Below are 17299 nucleotides of genomic sequence, written 5' to 3'. Positions count from 1 at the left end.
GAAAGTTGTCAAAATTTAGTAGTCAAAAAATCATTTTCCTATTTCATTATCTGCCATTATGGATGACCACATAAAATTTATCTTAAATAATATGCCATGGTACGTGGAGTTAATTAATTCATGTTGTTGTTCTCATGAATAGTTAGTACATTCATCATCAACACCTAAAATAAATGACCAAGTTGTTCAAACCCTCCAATCTCCTTCTTATAAAGTGGGTACTTCAACAATGCCATTGAAATGTTCCTAACATATTTTGTAGCATTTTATTTTAAATAAAGTGAGAGTCATATTATATTGCTCAAAGATTTAAAATGTTGAATCAATTAATTAATCAAATGCAGCAATGCCATTGGAAGTGCTCCACTTGAGGTTGAAAAACTTTTAGATAATAGTAGTGTAGATTATTGATGATCCATATATAAACTTTTCGTTCTTAATATTAATGTTGTTGGTTGCAAATTTAAGTATGTAACTTTCATATATTAATGTCAATTGATTCAACTATTTAAGAATTTGAATATTTTCAATAAGATTCCGTCTTCAAATGTTATACATACAAATATAAATATTTAATTGTTTTGTCGGAGTATTTCACGAATTTTATATCTTTAAACCATTCCATTTAAATTATTTAAAACCTAAAAGTTACTTTTTCAAAAGAAAAAAAAATACCACACACAATTAATATTTTTCTTTAATATAATGACAATGTAAACTATTTAAATCGTATTATAATATACAATTTTAATTTGATCTGATTATTGTACCATCAACAAATAGATGAAAAGTTTATATTATATAGCGACACATGTAAAATTCTATGGCAAATTCATTTTATGAGACTTCCAACTTTTATTTTTGTGAAAATAAATAATTAAAAATAAATACTTCAACATTTAAAAAGAATTGTCATAAATATTGTAACTTGTGATCACTAATATTTGTTGAGTGCGAAAGGGATACCCACGAAAGGCACAAAAACTAACGTGGAACATTGAACTTTTCTAAAAACATAATTAAGTAATTGAAAGTATAAAATGAAATTTGACGAAAATCAAAGGCTTTGGATAAATGATTCGTAATATAGTAGTTTTCATATTTGTTTTTATGAATAGATAGTGAGATATGATTATTTAAACTATATTAAGAAGGGAGAAAGTGATATATACTAATCTTTATTCATATTATAAAAGATTCCCAATAACAAAGACAAGAAAAAGAATGATATGAGAATCCAAATTGGTATCTAAGATTGTGGTTGTGATTTGAGAAAGATAATAAATAATTGAAAGCATTATATGTGTTTGACTCTTTCAAGTGAACGAAAAAAAAATGATGATAGGACGTTGTTCCATTATATGAGTCAAGTTAATCTATTTAACTCTTATTAATCAAGATATCTAATATAAGGATAATAATGGTTGATAATACAAATATAAATCTAAGTCTTAGAGATATAAATGTACCATAAAGTAGGAAATTTATAAATTTATTATCTTAATAATTAGTTTAGATGAAGTAATTAAAATATCATATATTTCAATTTTGTTGTTTGGATAAAGTAATTTAAAATCTATTTTAAAACGAACTAGGCTCAACCTACGACACGAACCAACTAGGCTCAACCTTCGGCCCAGATCATCTTGGCCTAGAGCCATCTTGTTTCGACCTTCAGTCAATGCCAACTTAGCTCGACCTTCGATCTGAGTCAACTTAGTTGTCCTTTTTCCCAGGCCAAGTCGACTCAGCTCAACCTTTGACACAAGCTAACTCGATTGACCTATGACCTGAGTTGACTCGACTTGACTTGGGGCCTGACACGACTCAACTCGACCTGGCCCAGGCCTACTCTACTCAACTTTCGACTCAAATCGACTTGGCTCGACCTCTGGCCTAAGTCGACTAGTCTCGACCTCTAGCCCATGTCGACTCGACTCGATGTCTTACCTCAGCCAACCTAGCTCAACCTTCAATCAAGACCGACCCAGCTCGACCTTCGACTTGGGCCGAATTGGATCAAAGTCATCTCGTCTCAACCTTTGGCCAGGGCCGACTTGACATACGTCCCAGGCCGGCTCGGCTCAACCTTTGTCCTAGGTCAGCTTGGCTCAACCTTCATCTTGGACTGGTTCGGCTCGACCTTCAGCCCGAGCTGGCTGAACTAGTCCTTCAGCCCAAACCACCCTGTCTTGACCTCTTGCTCGACTTGACTGCACTTTCTGACATGTGGACTTTTTTGTCTTAACCAATGAGCAATTTCACAACTTAAAAAAATTCAATTTCCTTCCTTTTTGAATGAATTTCAAATTATACTGTTTTAGTTATTTGAAATGCCTTCTTAAAATTTCTCAATTTTCAATTTATTTTTAATTTTCTCATCCAAACATAATATTTTTTTAAAAAATTTCAAATTCTCCAAACAAATGAATTACTATCTTAAATTATCTCATCCAAACACACCATAAAGTTTTAAATTGAAAATTGTGTCAATCCTACATATAACTTGAGTTTATATCGTATTGGTATTATGTTTCCTTAGTAATTCTCGTATAAAAAAACTCATCTATAGTTTCAAAATTGATTGTTAATTTTGGTAAACCTTCTCTTACAAATAAAGCATGGGACTTCTCAATAATGTAAAGAGTTTTGAGAGAGGTTAAAGAAAAAATGAACCAACAATAATGGAATGTAGGGTACAAATAATTGAGAGAAGAGAAGCACTAAACAATGAATGCATGCTTGGAAAAAAAGAAAGGGACATCATGCAAGAAATAACAAATAAACTCTAAAACGTCATTGTCTTTTGTCTCATGGTATTGTTTGTTGTATTCCAAGTACATTTTTTTTTTTATATTTGATTGTAATGTTGTCCAAAATTGTATACATTTTAAATAAGGTTAAATATGTTTTTAGTTTTTTAACTTTCAGTGAAAGTTGGAAATAGTTCTTATTTAAAACTTTAGACTAATTTAGTCCTCCAACTTTAAAAGTACGTGTATTTAGTCCTTTTAACCACATTTTTTGAAGTTTATTTGATATTTCAAATGCATTTTATGATAGTATTTGAGTTGATTACATCGTTTAACTCGTTCTCGCTTTAATGTTAGATGAGAAACAAGTTTAAAATATCAAATAAACTTAATAAAATTTGGTTAAAATGACTAAATTCATCCAGTTTAAAAGATGGGAAACTAAATTAGTTTAAAATTTCAAAAATAAACTAATTTCAATTTTTCCAAAAAATTAAGGAATAAAAACATATTTAACCCCTTTAAATATACAATTACGTAAAAAAAAACACTTTAAAAAATTATCACATTTTGGACAAATTGTCTTCACCTATATTGTCTTTGGGTATAGTAGCATCAACTAGTGATTGTAGTAGCATAAGTTTGCACCCACCATTAACCATATCCACAAAGATTCTACCACACAAAAAATATGGAGAAATCCCATAGGAGGAAGACACAAACCATGTGAAGAAGTTTCATTTAAGATGAACATTTATGAATAATACCAAACTTTCTGAAATGTATTTAAACACTATATCATTCATGTTCATTAAGATAACTTTTTTATTGGTTGATGTTGTTTGCAGTTTCTGTGATTTGGAAGTAGTGCTCTGTTGTTTCTGTTGATGAAAGAATTGACCAAAAACAAGACACGTAGAAAGAAACACACACAGTGCCTACTGTGGGAGGACAATGATTGATGTTTTTTTTTTTTTTTAATTACATATTGTTCATTTTATTTGTACAGATAACATATTTTATGGTTTATGTTTGAAATTTCATTTTCGAAGAGTCGAAATCCAAGTTATTCATTAAAATTATATTTCAGAATTTCACTGTCTGAAAACTAAATTCTAAACTTATACAGGAAATTCGTACTATTTGTATAAATAAAAGACATATTATATTACTTGAGGAAAAAATTTAACAAAGTGCTGTTGTGTTGAAAAATTCACAATGTTTCCTTGGCCTTTACCTCTACCAACCTCAATGATTCACCTTGTCCTATATTTCATTTTTTTTTCTCTCAAAACATTTATTTATTTTTCTCTTGGATTTTGGTGAAACAATTTTAAACCAGTTATTTTAACTGTTTCTGGATTCCACCAAAACAAAATACTTTTCAAGTTGAGAAATCATTGCATAAATAGTTATAGAGTAAGAAAATGTGAGTTACTAAAAAGAAAGAAAGAACAGAGTAAACAGATACTTTAGCTCTTGAATTTGGAAAATGTTAACTCATTCATTTAGTTCTAAATATCATACCTAACACTAACAAACAAACTTTCGACGTACGATATTTTTGAAATTTGACGTTTGTCTAAACATTAATGTCGTACTAGGTGACGTTAAAATAACGTCGAAAATTAGAGCAGACGTCACTTAACATTGAAGCAATAGAGGTCTGACATTATTCAACGTCGGAGACAAAAGACAACAGACGTCAATTTTCGCTCTAAATGAAACTAAAAAACAGAGAGTTTGATATCTGGTGGTGTTCTAACAAACATTAAATAACGTCAATTAGAGCACCATCGAACGTCAAACTACTCAACTTTTTATTTTTAAATTTGATTGTTTTTACAACATTCTCACACCTAAAAATCAAAAAATTTCAAAACAGTTTTATAATAATTTTAGCATAATTCTGGAGTTAAATATAGTTATAAAATTATATTATATATTAGTCTAAAATTAAAAACTTATTCGACATGTTAGATTTATTTGGTATTATTTTATTCACGAGAGAACTAATATAATTTTTTTTACTTTTAAGGATTAAAGTAACTATTTATTTCTTTTTCAAAGAAAAGTTAAAACAGTAGAATGAGGTGAAGGTTCACCGTTAGTCCGTTAAAGGTGCTCCACTTTTGGAAATTGGATGAGTGTGTTAGGACTTTTGTCTCCAATAATTTGTACTTTATTATATATATATATTTTGGAAATTACAAAAATAAGAGAAAAAATAAAACCTTGTGTGGACCATAACCACATATGTGATACATGATTGCAGGGTTGTTTTATTTCGACACAAGATCAATTATTTCAACTATGGTTGGTTTGATAAAGAAGAAAGAAATCGAGTGAATGATAAAATAATTATAAAATGTTGAATATAAACAGGTGGGAAATAAAACTATTTTATTAGAAAAATGAAATGGTGATTCTTAATTTTTTATTTTTGTCTTTTATTCTTGATATAATTTTTTGATATAATTTAATGTGGATCATTAATTCTTTAAAAAAAAAAAGTGATATATTAATTAATGGTCTATACTAATTCATATAAAAAAAAGTAAAAAATAAAAGTCGTAATATATTTTCTTCTGTTAAAAGGACATATTATTCAAATCTCTTAATTTCTCTTTAATAAAAGCATAAGCAGTATTCAACAGCACTAAGTGGAGAAATTATGAATATTTAAAAATATATATATCTTGTTTTTTTTTTCCAAAATAAACATAACATTATTAATGACAAGGTAACATTCTTACGTTTGAGGTAAATATATTCTTAATCTTTTAAATTGTAGTGAAAATTAAATTTACTTTTTACTTTTTAATTCAATTTAATCTCTAATATTATAAATACATAAATTTAATCATTTTAACTAATTTTTATTTAATTTAATTTATGTTTCAAATATTTTTTCAATAATATTTAAATTGTTTACATCATTTAATATATTTTTACTTTAATATTAATAAAATAATATCTTTAAAACATTAAATAAATATAATAAAATTTAGTTAAAAAAGTATATCTTTTTAAAGTTAAAAACTAAATTAATCTAAATGTAATAAAATAAATTCTAATTTTAACCATTTTTAGTTAAAGGTTAAAAAATAAAAAATATATTTAAACTATTTTATTTAAATCGTAATATCTTAAGAAATAGATTACAGTAAAGTTTATTAATTAGTTGTGATGAAAACATATGATGTTGTGGATGACGTGGGCATGGATGTGTGGGAATCGCCGCGTCCCTTGCTGTTCAAAAAACAAACCACAAAATTAGCTTTTGGAATGAATGAAAGGTTATCTTTTTTCAATATTTAATGGTCATTTTTATTTTCTCTTTTTTGGGAGATATGAAAATGACATTCACTTTAATATTGGTATTTCAGTACTCAATTATTTTCATTACTTACTGTATTATCATATATAATATTTTTTAAATTATTACTTCTTTTTTTCTATTTCATCAATAATTCGGTAACAAGTTTGTGAGTTATTCGAAACACCACTCTTCACCACCTTGGAAAGATTCACATTCTCCTTTCATAGGAGTGCAAGAAGTAAAAGTCATGGTGTAATTATCAGAGTCACAGGACAGAAATGGATTGGGTTGACACTATGGGCCTTCAAAGAAAAGTAAGTTTCTATTCACACCCCTATACAAACAAAAAACTTCATTTTATTTTCTTTTTTTTTTAGACTGTACAGTCTGAAAATAAAAAGATGGCTTATAAATTGTCAAGTCTATAAACCTTTTCAATTATGCAATCCGAAAGTTAAAAATGATTTTCCCATATAAGTAATTTTTTAAAAAAAGTAGTGTCTGAAGTATACCATCCAAAATTGTTATTGTTTTCAAAATATAATTTTCAAATTATACAATTTAAAAGTATTTCGTTTTTAAAGTAGTTTTTAAATTATGCGATTTGAAAGTTAAAATAATTTATTTATAAATTGTATAATCTGAAATTTATTTTTAGTTTTCAGATTATACCATTTGAAAGTAAAAAAAATAACTTTGGTTTTCAAATTATATGATCAGCAAGGAAAATAGCTATTTCTTTTATTTTTGTAATTAAAAATATTCTCAAAACACATTACCTAAAGTTAATTAAATGAATTCTCTATGAATCCTAGAGATAAGAGAAAGACTTATGAGAGATAATTGAAGATGAAAAATGTAATTCACACATATCAGGAAGAGATGAACCTGCTAATTTTTTGTTTAAATTAAAAATTAAAATATTGAATTTTTGCACTATATTATTTAGGAAAATGATATTTTAACCCACTTTTTTTGAACCACTTTTAATTCATTGTTTCAATCACCATTAGATCATTTTTTTTTTATTTTTTTTAGTAATGTGATGTGATGATCTAATAGTGATTGAAGTGGTGGATTAAAAATGGATCAAAAAAGTGGGTTAAAGTATCATTGTCCTATTATTTAAGCTAATTTTATTATTATAATTAAATTATTAAAATTTAAAAATCAAGTTTCATTTATTAACATAATAAAGTAATTTAATGTGTAAACATTTTTATTTATCTAATTAAAAATATTAATTAATCAATTACAAATATATAAAATAATTATAAGTCGGATTTGAAATATATTCTTAATATACACTATAAAATAAAATAAAAATTTGAATTTTACAATTTAGAATATAATATATATATATATATATATATATATATATATATATATATATATATATATATATATATATATATATATATATATTGGAATGTGTAATCCAAAATATAAATTTTGTATTTTGTATTATGCAATAAAAAAATGTATTTTTTATTTTGTATTCTGAAATATACGAAATACAAAATTTATATTTTACATTATACATTTTTTAATATATGATATGAATTGTGTATTCTAAAACTCAATGAAAAGAGAATAGATAGAATTGAAAATTTGAATTTATGAAGGTCCAAGTAGAAATTATGGACGTGCAGGAAGAAACTGCCTATTTTTTTATTAGTTAAGCCCAACAATTGAAGGCTTTCGATCCACATTTTGGTACTTGACCCGTTTTATATTTTGTATTCCGTTTGGACCTCGACCCAAATAAAAATAAAATAACAATCACTTTTTCTCTATTTTTTTTTTAATTAGAGATCCATGAATCTGTCTAGGGAAAGGACGAAAATATGTTAATAGTTATTGGGCTTTTAGATGGAGTCAATACATTAATTAGTCTCAAACCAAATATTTTTAATTAAAAATTTCATCTAAATAAGTCACTGAAAAATCTATTTACCTATATATAAGTCTTTTATGTGTATCTAACACTCAATACAAAAACACACACTTTTTCCTTTTATATTTGGCAAAGAAGGACTTATTTTCAAAAAGTTATTTTTTAATTATTGTTCTTAAAAAACGTAGAATAGAATAGTTTTCAATAAGAAGAAATAAAATACCATTTTCGTTTTCGTATTAAATAGGATAAAATTTTACTTTTAGTTTATAGAGATAATGTGTGAAATACATATTTAAAAGATAAAATGACAATATCATAAATATCTAATAAAGAGATAATGATAATAATCTTCAAAAGGTTGCATACTATAATTTATAATACAGAATATGTGATCCAATTTCAATTAATATTATTTAATTCTTTTTGTTTAAAGAGTTTTTCTAATTTAAAAATGAAAAAAAAAAAGAGAGAGAGTAAGTGCTTACAAGCATATAAACTAATTAAAGAAGATTGTGTCCCTACACATGTTGATTTTAAAATATATTATCATCCAATAATTTTAAAAGTTACAGTTCTTTATTTTTCGTTTGGTATTCTGTCAATTTTCATCCACTTCAATTGGTCATAAGAGGATCCTATCATCCAAATCTTCACATTAAAACATTTCTAACAAGATTTTCTTATATTATACATTTTTTAAAAAATTTAAGTAAAAAAATGCACAAAAAATAATTTAAAGAGATAGTACCCATTTTAAAAATAAATAATATATATTTTATAATAATTAAAAGCATGGAATTTTTTAAAATTGAAAAGGGGTGGTACTATAATATTGCTGGTAGTTGTAAGAATAGCATAAATATGCGTAATTAAGAAAGCTATATTTGTACTTTAACTTGTGCATTTTATATAAGTAGATTAAAATCAATAATAAACTTAAATATATAAATTATATTATGATCAAAATAAAATAAATGTTTCAGAATACGTACTGATTATCTTTTAGACTTATAAATAATTTATATTATGACCAAATTTTGTTAGTCATTGAAATTTTTTAATGTTATTGAAATTCAAATTAAATACAAATATGAAAAAGAGAAAGAAAATCAAATTTCAGGATAAAGGATAAAGGAAGTAATTTAAAATGATAGGGAAAGAAATTTTGATTTGATCTATTAATTTTAAATCAAATTAAAAAATATTTAAAAAAATACAACTTAATTTTCTAAAATTAAGATGCAACATTTATATTAATTTTATAAAATTAACTTATAAGGATTGTATTCTACTTACATTTCATAATTTGACTTTATTTTTAGATCGATCTAATGGAAGTTTGATAACGATGAATAATAGTTTCAAAAATTTTGATTATGATAAATTCTAATTGATTTTTATATGATTATGTGAAATGAGTTTTTGTTTAATTGAATCTTATAATACGTTATTTGTTTAATTGAATCTTATAATACTAACGTGTAAGTGTAAATTATACCTCACTTATAATTATATATTTAATTTGAAATCCATTCCAATAACTTATTAAAATTAGGGATGACAAAAATACTTGTGTATGTAGATATCGCAGATAAAATTCACGACGGATAGTTAGTACCCAAAGGTATTTATTATTCGCGGGTAGCAGGTATTTTAATATCCGCCTATAAACGGGTCGGGTACGGGTATCATACTATTCATACCCGCAGGTACCCGTTACCCGTAAAACATTAAAATTAAAATTTAATTTATATTTTATTAAATTTAATTTAATTAAAATAAAAATAAAAATTATATTTTATTAGGTTAAATTTAATTAAAATTAAAATTTAATTTAATTTAATTTAATTTTACTTTATTTTATTTTTATAATTTTATATTAAAAAATTTATAAAATATATATATTTTTTAAATATTTACGGGTATGCGGGTATCCACGGGTACCCGCAGGTTTTAAAAAAATTTGCGGGTATTCTTTAAGTGCGTGCCCAGCGAATACAAGGACGAGTAACAGACGGAATTTTTTTTTTCGGGTGGATTGCGGGTAGGCACTATCCGTACCCGACCCGACATGTTGTCATCCCTAATTAAAACTATTATTATTATTTTAAAAAGAACATCTAAAAGTAATTGTGGGAGATCCATAGATACAAAGTTAAATTATAAAATGCAAAATTCATCATACAAACTTTGTGATATTGAACACATACATACTGAGGAGAATAATTACTCTAATTACTTATAAAAGCAATTTTAAAAAATATTATGGTGAAAGATAGAATCTAAGATTTACAATATAGAAGCTAGTTTAAAGTGGGAAATGGATTTGTGGTGGATTCTGCTTCAAAAAATTTGTTTAAATGGAAAGAATTAAATCACTTTATTCCTTTTACAAGTTGTTTTTCCTATTCCTATATATTACTTTTAATTACCAAATAATATTTTTTATTTTCTTTAAAAGGAGAATGTTTTAGTTAAGTGTCAATTTTTAAATGAGAAAAAAAAAAGTAAAGGGAAAAAGGTGATTGAATGATGAATCAAATTGATTTAGACATTATGTTAGGTTTTGAATATTTCCACTCAGTATTGAATATGAGTATTATTGAATTGGAATCAAGATTCCATTTTACTGCTCAACATACTCTTATAATGGATTCTCCAATAAAAGCAATATTTTGTACACAAACCTATCATGTATATATCCAACTTCCATTTATTGTAAAATCAACAATGTTTCATAATTAAGAACAAAAGAAAAACAATTAAAAATGGAAAATATAAGTACCAAAAATATTAATAAGATATATAATACACTTTGTAGGGTTAGTTCATTATTACACTTTTAGTTTCTTACACAAATTAAAAAAATAAATCATAATATTTTTTCCATTTTTTAAATTAGGTTATGAAAAATACATATACTAATAAAAAATAGTTATTTGGATAATCTTTAAACATATATTATCTGTTTAAAAATAAATTATTAATACAGACACATATATTAATTAACAAAAAAATTAATTAATAATATATAGTATTGATATTTAAGTTTTTGATTCATTTTAGTATTTATATTTTTTCATTTTGAGTTCTTATTTTTTTTAAAAGACTCAATTATGTCTTTATTTTTGGAGAACGACATTAATACAATTTACAAGTGTCACGTATCAAAAATTGTATTTTTCATGTAAAATATATGTGTCATCTTTTATTTGTAACATATCACCTCTTGAATCTATATTTTGATACGTGACAAACCTATATTTTGACCCTTAATATTTTAAAATGATATTATAATACTAATTTAGTAAAAGACACCACATTTAGTTTTTTTACAAAAAGTAAAATTAATATATATATATATATATATATAAATAAGAACAAAATGAAATCAAATGCATAAACATAGAAACAAATTAATAATTAAATCTTAAAAAAACTATATTAATACACGTATTGATAAATTTGTGTATATACCATGTCATCGATGGTGTAAGCTCAAAATATCTGTATTCTAATTATTAAATTTAAGCTAGACAAAGATGATACAAGGCAGTGAGAATAAAAGTTAGCAACACTAACAGTTTTTTTCCTGTAAGTATATAAAATTGTTTTATTGTTGCATACATCAATCATGGCTTTTTTTTTTTTTCATTTTATTTAATTATTGTTGGATATGAAGACTTGAAAAAGATAAACAAAAAGGGACAAGGAAAGAAGAAAGAAAAGTGGTGAATTCAATGGCTAAGGTTAGTTACATTACATTATCTCCCAATACAAATGTTCCAAAGCATGCGAGGTGTTGAACAATGGTGGCCATGTTGTTGCTTCCCATGAACTTGTCACAGTGTTTTGTTTGTTTGATTCCTTTCATCTCCACCTTGTTGTTTGTCTTGTGATAAAGGAGTTCATTAACGCGTGCTTTGTTATTACGACAGGGTTAGAGAGAAGAAGGTTAGAAGTGAATTTTAAGTCTAATTCAATTTCACAAAATCGGCTAATAAATGAGATTTGTACCTCACTTATATATTGTGAATTGATCTTACTTTTAGTCGATGTGAGATTTTAAAAAAAAATGAGAAAGTTTAAGCATGGTTAGTGTCTTTAATTTGGCATCATTGTACTTAAAAAAATAATGTTAGTAAGTTGGTCGTAATGGTGATTATGTTGTGTGTGGATAAGGATGGTTTGGGTGAGGAAGTTGATTAGTTGTCTCCCTCAGAGATTAGACAGTTACTAGAATGTTTGGCAAAGAATGAAGTTTCCAAGGAGATAAGAGTGTGGCATTGGGTGAAGCTTTGAAATGGGTTTTATCTCTTTCAAAATTCCAATCACCAAAATCCAAGAATGTGCCCTAATTATAGTATGATCTTGTAATGGGGTTCTTGTCGTTGGTGCATGTTTTGGAACCCTAATTATGACGCAGATATGGCTGCCTTCTGCCTCTGTGACACCATGCCTTCACATCAATGCAGTTGGGGGAAACACCAAAAGTACACATTTATATTCGATATGGCTTAAAATATATCTTAAAAATATCAAATTATATAAATACTAATTTTTGGTAACCAAAATGTACTTAATATTATCGATCTAAGATTATAAGTTAACGAGAATAAGTTAAATGGTTAATTTATATACTCTCGTCTATTAAAAAATATCTATAATAATATTATAAAGAGGATTATTTTTGTGTTCACATTTTAAAATACCAATTTTATTATTTAAAATATAATTATTTATTACATTTTTTAAAATTGACCATTATTTTCACAAATTTTTTTGAAAAATTGTCTATCTTTGTTTCTTCTTTTTTTCTCTATTTATCAACAGTTATTCTCTCATCTTTTTTTATATATTTCACTTTATTTTTAATAAATATGATTTTATTTTATATATTAACTTAAAAATATTACATTATCATCACGTATTAATATAATATCACATATATTTAAAAAATGCATACACACATTATTATGAAACAAAATAATCTTTTTTTTTTGAACAATTTTAATAAAATCAACGAGTGCACCTATCCAACCTGGTCGACACATAAGTCTACCCCAAGATGTTAGAGATCAATTTAACTGTCAATTTATAAATGAATTATATTTCTTTATTTATAATAGATATTGTTTTAGATATCAATAATCTTTAATTTTGAATTGATATCTAGATCGATCAATAACTTAATTATTTTATTATTATTTTTTGTCTCTATTGGTTGTTATTTAGGTTTTTTTTTGTAGAAAATGGTATTAATGTTTTTATTATTTTATTCTTCAATAATTAGTTTATTGATTTTCTACCCTAACGTATAGTTTGATTAATTTGGTTTAGTGTCCTAACTTAAAATTTCACACTCAAAGTGATGTCCTAATCACTCATTCATTTATATCCATTCATTGCAGAAAAATAGAATATCTACTTTTTGCATTATTAATACTAAGTAGAAACTTATTTATTCGCTTTAAAATTAACTCAATCGATGTACTCATTTTATCAAAGACCACCATTTTCTTCTCCTTCAAATTTTTCATAATATATATATATATATATATATATATATATATGTATGTATATATATATATATATATACATACATATATATATATATATATATATATATATATATATATATATATATATATTCATCCATAATGAACTTCAGTTACATTTACAGATGAGGTTGTGTATCAAGTTTCCAAAATAGTGACGAGTCAGATTTTACCATTTTGAATTCACGAGTTCTTCTAATAATACATTCTTCTTTGGAACCTGTTTTCTACTATAAATATAAGTGTTTTATGCATAATCACAATTATTTGATTTTTGAGATTATATTCAGGTTTACATATCCCTTTTCTAAATCCTAAATATATTTGATTTAATTCCTTTTTATATGTATCCTAAAATCATGAAAATCTATATTTCAATATTAATTCTCAATTTTTACCTGTGTTACTTAGTTCTGGTTTATTTAGTTATGATAAATTTTGGTTTGACTTTGCAGGTCGTTTAATATAGTGTGAGAGTTACTCAATGAAAATATATTTTTTAAATACCACAATAGCTTTGGTTGTCTAAGGAACCGAAACATCATTACAAAAAAAATATTTTATTAGTAACCAATTTTAGTAATAAAAAACTGATAGTCACTATAATGATCAATTTAGATACAAATTTACAAAATAAAAAATTATTGGTTATTAAAATAATCACTATTATAAATAAAAAAGTATAATTGGTTACTAAATAATTAGAGACCAATCTAGTAATTAAGTCATTTTGGTAGCCAAAATCTAGGTAGCTAATTTCTAGTGACCAATTTCCTTAGGTAGCTAAAATCATGGTAGCTAATTTTAAAAACCAATTTGATCAATTATAATTTTTTATTCATAATAATGACTATTTTAATAACCAATAATTTTTTACATTATAAATTGATATCTAAATTAGTCACTATAGTGACTAATACCTTTTGGTCACGAAATTGACTAATAACTTTTGGTCACGAAATTGACTAATAATGAGACATTTTTTCGGTGCATATAGAGGAATGACTTCGTTTATTTTTCATAAGATCCATTCCTTTATTTTTATTTTTATTTTTATTTTTTTATTATTTTAAACTTTGGCTTTAGAGCATCTAAAGCCTAATGTTGAAGTTTATGTTTTCGTTCAGAATCGAAGCCAAAATACTTCTTTTTTGTCTCATCTCAATATGTTTTAGTTCAAAAATTGAAATACAATATCAAAAATCATCTCGTCTCAATATGTTTTAGTTCAAAAATTAAAATACAATATAAAAAATCACCGGTGTTAAAATCACTATTGTTAAATCTAAATAGTATATTTTGATCTTGTTTATTTTTTATATCAATGTTTATAATTTTTGTATAATTAATATTAGTTTATTTATATTTTAATAATTTATGTGTTGTTATCGTGGAAAACTCTTCCAAAAGGAATTAGAGTCACAAGCAAAAGGGGAAAGTATTGATTCAAACGCAAACTCTATACATGACATACACCTAAACACTATTTTTTATTTTTAGTTAAAATAATAATAGTAACATTTCTGTGGATATTGATAACATCGTTTAATTTAAAAGGAACATGTCTATCTCAAAATTGTGTACTACTAACCACTAAAACTTAAAAAAATATTTAAAAATCTCCTTTTATATTGATTATGTAACTTTTTATATGACGATACGAATGACATAAAAAGTGAGTTAATAACAAATTTTGTCTTTGTCATGACATTCTAACTAATATTTACTATATCAATTATTTGATCAATATAAAAAAATCGTATTACTGGGGAGAACAACACGAATGAAATCTGAGCCTAACCACATAAGACACTGACACCATTCTCAATGGGTTTATGGGCCCTCAAGGGTGAGTCCCTTCAACCACATTTGTAGACTCCCCCTCCGGGACACGCTTACCTGACAACCCTTGTCAGGTTTATAAGGAGGGGGTATTACTGGGAGAACAACACGAATGAGATCTGAGCCTAACCACATAAGACACTGACACCACTCTCAACCCAAAACTTTAAGGCAATGGGTTTATGGGCCTTGATCCTTATATGGTGCTCTACTTTCTCAATTCTGGTCAATGTGGGACTTAGACTCACACTTGGATTCCTAACATACATCTATATCGTTTTTACGATCCATATATTGAGTTTAAAACAATCGTCATGAAAAAACATCCTTATCATGATAAATGAAAGAGAAATAGAAAAAAATATAACAATAATAACATAATTATATTTATGATCAATTTAAAAAAATGTCATTCAATTTAACATGATGTTGTTTAGACACTAATTGTTATAATCCTAATATTGATTTTAACAATCAATCACAAATATTATTCCATACCCATAAACATGCTGTAAATTGAATGTGAAAGTCTACCAGAATTCGACATAATAATAATACTATTAGAGCATTGTTCATACTCTGATCTTTCTTCTGTAAAGCCTGTATGTCCTTATAGGTTTTCTCTCCTGATGGGGATATAGAGAAAGGAATAGGGATAGAAACTTACGTTCTCTGTGTATGCTCTCAGAAAGGGACCATAACCCTTTAAATAACCTAATTTGGTTAATTACTTTAAGATTCAGTATTTCTAATTTGGCCCCTCATCAAATTAGAAATTACTTTATGGTCTCTACACAAATTTTATTTTTATGACATAAGCCTTTAGCCAAAACTTTAATTTAGTCAGATCACTTTATTATTTAACTTAATAAATAATGGCTCTAACACATTTAATGATGTATCATATATATGTATGATCCAAAATTACCAACATCTTTTTGTTATTTGAAAAAGAATAAAGAAACTATTGATCTAAGCACCAAAAGAATCGTCCTTTATATAAAGCCACAAAATTCATAGTGCTGAGTTTCTTAAAGAAGATCCATATCTACATTTAAATTTTGATTAATCCATCATATTTCAAATTCCAAATATCTTCTTTGTAGTTTATAGTAGAAACTAGAGAACTAGAGAAACCTTTTCGACAATGGCAATGGCGATATTGGTTTGATTTTGGAATAATTTTGCTCTTTTCATGTGCCAAAAGTCACTTTGAATAATGTTTCCACGCATATATTGTGTAAGTTCAAACATCTTCAAGTTGGTTGTGATTTCTTTGAACATGATGACCAAACATTCTCTATTAGATACAAGCCAAACCTAAGACTATCATCTTCCCTATTTGAAGGTCACCACATACAAATATAATTGATTTCAAACATTGGAAAAATGCTTTTCATAATTACACTGCAAAAAGATAAAAAATGAAGAGTTCATAAATAACTCCGAAACATACTCTTAAAAATCAAAGAACATTTTTATTCTTAAGATACTTAAACTCCAGTTTTTAAATAGACTTTTACTAACAACTTTTGTTGTTATTAATGTTTTGTAGAGTGATATGATGTAAACTACTAAATTTACATAAACAAATCTATGCTTGTTGAAAAGAAAAAAAATCTATGTGGTTTCCTTTCAAACAAATAGAAAGACAATAAACATTTATAAAAATAAGTATAAGAGATTTAAGTTTAATAACCTCGTTACATATATATTGAGGTTTTGGTCAATTTACAAGTCTCAAGCTATGAAGAATCAAAGAATGAGTCTAAATCCTATATTTAGTAGAAATGAGAAAGTTTGGAAACATATAAAAAAAGAGACTCACAAATCTATTGTCTTACGGTGTTGTATTGGAGATAGTGTCAATCTCTTTTGTGAGTTTGACTCATGTCTATTATTTTTGAATCTCTCCATTGAATCC

This window comes from Vigna unguiculata, chromosome 4, assembly GCF_004118075.2.
Source record: "Vigna unguiculata cultivar IT97K-499-35 chromosome 4, ASM411807v1, whole genome shotgun sequence".
Taxonomy (NCBI): Eukaryota; Viridiplantae; Streptophyta; class Magnoliopsida; order Fabales; family Fabaceae; genus Vigna; species Vigna unguiculata.
This window is presented reverse-complemented; position numbering follows the sequence as displayed.